This window comes from Triticum urartu, chromosome 4 (genome assembly GCF_003073215.2).
Source record: "Triticum urartu cultivar G1812 chromosome 4, Tu2.1, whole genome shotgun sequence".
Lineage (NCBI taxonomy): Eukaryota > Viridiplantae > Streptophyta > Magnoliopsida > Poales > Poaceae > Triticum > Triticum urartu.
This window is the reverse complement of record NC_053025.1, coordinates 18561264-18567068: the sequence shown is the minus strand read 5'-3', so window position 1 is coordinate 18567068 and position 5805 is coordinate 18561264.

The following is a 5805-nucleotide window of genomic DNA, read 5'->3' as shown; positions in this document are numbered from 1 at the left end:
TGATTCTGTCACTTTCATATACTAGTGGGAATTTTTTCATTATAGAACTTGGCTTGTATATTCCAATGACGGGCTTCCTCAAATTGCCCTAGGTCTTCGTGAGCAAGCGAGTTGGATGCACACCCACTTAGTTTCGTTTGGTGAGCTTTCACATACTTATAGCTCTAGTGCATCCGTTGCATGGCAATCCCTACTCACTCACATTGATATCTATTGATGGGCATCTCCATAGCCCGTTGATACGCCTAGTTGATGTGAGACTATCTTCCCCTCTTTTTGTCTTCTCCACAACCACCATTCTATTCCACATATAGTGCTATATCCATGGCTCACGCTCATGTATTGCGTGAAGATTGAAAAAGTTTTGAAAATGTTAAAGTATGAAACAATTGCTTGTCTTGTCATCGGGGTTGTGCATGATTTAAATACTTTGTGTGGTGAAGATAGAGCATAGCCAGACTATATGATTTTGTAGGGATAACTTTCTTTGGCCATGTTATTTTGAGAAGAGATGATTGGTTTGTTAGCATGCTTGAAGTATTATTATTTTTATGTCAATATGAACTTTTATCTTGAATCTTTCAGATCTGAATATTCATACCACAATTAAGAAGATTTACATTGAAATTATGGCAAGTAGCACTCCGCATCAAAAATTCTTTTTTATCATTTACCTACTCGAGGACGAGCAGGAATTAAGCTTGGGGATGCCTGATACGTCTCCAATATATCTATAATTTTTGATTGCTCCATGCTATATTATGTACTGTTTTGGACCATATTGGGCTTTATTTTCCACTTTTATATTACTTTCAGGACTAACCTATTAACCGGAGGCCCAGCCCAGAATTGCTGTTTTTTGCCTATTTCAGTGTTTCGAAGAAACGGAATATCAAACGGAGTCCAAACGGAATGAAACCTTCGGAAACGTGATTTTCTCATCAGATATGATCCAGGAGACTTGGACCCTCCATCAAGAAAGAAGAGAGGCGGTCACGAGGGTGGAGGGCGCGCCCCCTACCTCGTGGGCCCCTCGAAGCTCCACCGACGTACTCCTTCCTCCTATATATATACCTATGTACCCCCAAATGATCAGATACGGAGCCAAAAACCTAATTCCATCACCACAACCTTCTGTACCCACGAGATCCCATCTTGGGGCCTGTTCCGGAGCTCCGCCGGAAGGGGAATCGATCACGGAGGGCTTCTACATTATCACCATAGCCCCTGCGATGAAGTGTGAGTAATTTACCTCAGACCTTCGGGTCCATAGTTAGTAGCTAGATGGCTTCTTCTCTCTTTTTGGATCTCAATACAATGTTCTCCCCCTCTCTCGTGGAGATCTATTCGATGTAATCTTCTTTTTGCGGTGTGTTTGTTGAGACCGATGAATTGTGGGTTTATGATCAAGATTATCTATGAACAATATTTGAATCTTCTCTGAATTCTTTTATGTATGATTGGTTATCTTTGCAAGTCTCATCGAATTATCAGTTTGGTTTGGCCTACTAGATTGGTTTTTCTTGCAATGGGAGAAGTGCTTAGCTTTGGGTTCAATCTTGCGGTGTCCTTACCCAGTGATAGAAGGGGCAGCAAGGCACATATTGTATTGTTTAGATCGAGGATAACAAGATGGGGTTTATATCATATTGCATGAATTTATCCCTCTACATCATGTCATCTTGCTTAAGGCGTTACTCTGTTTTCATTAACTTAATACTCTAGATGCATGCTGGATAGCGGTCGATGAGTGGAGTAATAGTAGTAGATGTAGGTAGGAGTCGGTCTACTTATCTCGGACGTGATGCCTATATACATGATCATACCTAGATACATAACTATGCTCAATTCTGTTAATTGCTCAATAGTAATTTTTCACCCACCATAGAAATACTTATGCTCTTGAGAGAATCCACTAGTGAAACCTATGGCCCCCGGGTCTATTCTCATCATATCAATCTTCCATCACTTTATTACTTGCTTTGCTTTTACTTTGCTTTTATTTTACCTTGCATCTTTATATCAAAAATACCAAAAATATTATCTATCATCTCTATCAGATCTCACTCTCGTAAGTGACCGTGAAGGGATTGACAACCCCTAATCGCGTTGGTTGTGTTGAGCTATTGTTTTGTGTGGGTACGAGGGACTTGCGCGTGGTCTCCTACTGGATTGATACCTTGGTTCTCAAAAGCTGAGGGAAATACTTACGCTACTTTGCTGCATCATCCTCTCCTCTTCAGGGAAATCCAACGCAGTGCTCAAGAGGTAGCAAGGTGCCGTGAATCTGACATAATTTGTCTAGAATCTTGTTGAGGCTGGACGGTCCATCTCTGTTTCCTTTGAAAGGCTTCTTGCACTGACCGGGTCGAGAGCCCCTGAATCCGGCATTTACTGCCGTGTTGGCTGGGCTGTCTTCATTATTTTGACGCTTGCTTTTACTGTGTCATGGTCTTCCATTACCATCCCTGACTTCAGATGTGCCTGGGTCGCTGGTGCTTCTACGAGCCAGCTAGCTATCTTCGCCCGCGCAAAAGCAGGTCATGAGGCTTGTTAGGGCTGCCATTGCCCTTTGTTTTTCTTGGCCGAGGTGTCTGGCGAGCCATTCCTCGCGAACGCTGTGTTTGAAAGCTACTAAGGCTTTGGCGTTCGGGCAGTCGACGATTTGGTTCTTCTTAGTGAGAAATCTGTTCCAAAGCTTTCGGGCTGACTCTCCGGGCTATTGAATTATATGACTTAAATCGTCTGCGTCCGGAGGTCGGACATAAGTCCCTTGAAAATTGGCCCTAAAAGCATCCTCAAGCTCCTCCTAACTTCCTATTGAATTTTTGGGGAGGCTCTTCAGCCAGTGCCGAGCTGGTCCTTTCAGCTTGAGGGGCAGGTATTTAATGGCGTGGAGATCGTCTCCGTGAGCCATATGGATATGGAGGATGAAGTCCTCAATCCAGACCCCAGGGTCTGTCGTTCTGTCGTACGCCTCTATGTTCACGGGCTTGAATCCCTCTGGAAATTCATGATCCAGTACCTCATCGGTGAAGCATAGGGGGTGTGCGGCACCCCTGTATTTGGATGTATCGTGGCATTCGGATGGTTGTAGTATTCAGTTTTGATTTTGTGCCGGAGCATGCTTCCTAGATCCATAGATGGACCTGGTAATACCGGATTTTTGGTGCAAGTCCTCACGTAAATCGTGTGTCGACTTATGTGCGGCCCCCTTAGCCGCCCTATTGCGGCCACGAGGTGGTCGATCCGGCTGATTGGCCGTTTTATTCTTCGGCTGTGTAGGCTCTACGACCTCATCATCGAACTCAGGCAACAGCTTGCGCTTTGGATAGCTCTTTGTATGGCAACTACCACCATACTTTTCTTCAGTGTCGAGCACTTTGTTCCATCTACTATTGAGCATATTCTGCGCGGCCTTAAGCCTTTGCTTCTGCTTCTTCAGACTCCTCGCGGTGGCAATAAGCCTTCTATGGAGGTTCTCTTGTTCCAAGTGCTTTTCCGGGATGACGTGTGTGTCGTCGTCCGAACTGTTTTCCTCTCCGGAGAGAGTTTGATGAGCTTTATCCTCGGCGTCGACGTGTTCGGACAGCTGCTCCGTACTATGTTCGCCGTTCGCTGGTTCCTCCTGCTATATCGCTGGGTTAATGTTGTCGTCTCCTCTGGAGTCGACCGGGGTGTTATTTTCTCTTACGCTGTTATCGTTGTTTTTGCCGAGGCGGGATTTGGAGCGGCGCCTACGCCGTCGCTTTGGTTGCTTATCGAGGGAGCTATCCTTCCGTTCCTCATCATTGTTTTCTTTGGGTGTATCCACCATGTATATATCGTGTGATGAGGTGGCTGTCCAGCGCCCTATAGGTGGTGGTTCCTGCTCGTCTCCTGCATCGTCGTCCATACCGTCGATGTCTTCGGAGTAGAAATCGAGCATGTCGGTTAAATCGTCGATAGTGGCTACTAAGTGGGTGGTGGGTGGGGAGCGAATTGCATCGTCGTCCGCATCCCATTCTAGCTGGACATAGTTCGGCCAAGGTTCTCCTGACAAGGAGAGATTCCTTAATGAATTTAGCACATCGCCGAAAGGCGAGTGCTGAAAGATATCCGCGGAGGTAAACTCCATGATCGGTGCCCGATCGGATTCCATAGGCACGGACGTAAACGGCTCGGAGCCCGTGGGCGGGGACGAACCCAACGGTTCGGCAACACGGCTCTCGTGGGAGGTGAAGTCAGTATTCGGCTCTATCGCCACTGAGAGTGCGGCCTCCGTGGTGGGGTCTATCCACCCGTCCTCAGATGGCGCAATTTGTTCCAGATTGCGGGCCGGAGTAGTTGCAGGTGTGGTCTCCCGAACACTGTCCGACGGCAGAGTTAAGTCATGTCCGTCGTAATTGTGGGGTGCACCTGACATGGGCTCGAATCCGTTGAAGATCAAGTCTCCACGGATGTCGACAGTGTAGTTCAAGTTTTCGAATCTGACCTGATGGCCAGGGGCGTAGCTCTCGATCCGCTCCAGACGGCCAAGCGAGTTGGCCCGTAGTACGAAGCCGCCGAATACGAAGATCTGTCCCGGAAGGAGAACCTCACCCTCGATCGCATCGTTGCCGATGATCGAAGGAGCCATCAAGCCTTACGGTGACGGCACAGTGGAACTCTCAATGAGAGCACCAATGTCGGTGTCAAAACCGGCGGATCTCGTGTAGGGGGTCCCGAACTGTGCGTCTAAGGCGGATGGTAACTGGAGGCAGGGACAAGATGTTTACCCAGGTTTGGGCCCTCTCGATGGAGGTAATACCCTACTTCCTGCTTGATTGATCTTGATGATATGAGTATTACAAGAGTTGATCTACCACGAGATCGTAGAGGCTAAACCCTAGAAGCTAGCCTATGGTATGATTGTTGTTGTCCTACGGACTAAACCCTCTGGTTTATATAGACACCGGAGGGGGCTAGGGTTACACAGAGTCGGTTACAAGGGAGGAGATCTACATATCTGTATTGCCAAGCTTGCCTTCCACGCCAAGGAGAGTCCCATCCGGACACGGGACGAAGTCTTCAATCTTGTATCTTCATAGTCCAATAGTCCAGCTAAAGTATATAGTCCGGCCGTCCGAGGACCCCCTAATCCAGGACTCCCTCAGCGGCATGATTATTACCTGGCACTATGATCCTCTGTTTGCCGCCGTTTTCGACAGCAACCAGAGTCTCAGGGGGCTACTATCTGCATAGGGCACACCTAGTGTCGGTGTCAAAACCGGCGGATCTCGGGTAGGGGGTCCCGAACTGTGCGTCTAGGCGGATGGTAACAGGAGACAAGGGACACGATGTTTTTACCCAGGTTCGGGCCCTCTTGATGGAGGTAAAACCCTACTCCTACTTGATTAATATTGATGATATGGGTAGTACAAGAGTAGATCTACCACAAGATCAGAGAGGCTAAACCCTAGAAGCTAGCCTATGGTATGATTGTTGTTGTTGTTCTTGTGTCCTACGGACTAAACCCTCCGGTTTATATAGACACCGGAGGGGGATAGGGTTACACAGAGTCGGTTACAATGGGAGGAGATCTACATATCCGTATTGCCAAGCTTGCCTTCCACGCCAAGGAAAGTCCCATCCGGACACGGGACGAAGTCTTCAATCTTGTATCTTCCTAGTCCAACAGTCCGGCCAAAGGTTATAGGCCGGCTGTCCAGATACCCCCTAATCCAAGACTCCCTCAGTAGCCCCTGAACCAGGCTTCAATGACGATGAGTCCGGCGCGCAGATTGTCTTCAGCATTGCAAGGCGGGTACCTCCTCCAAATACTTC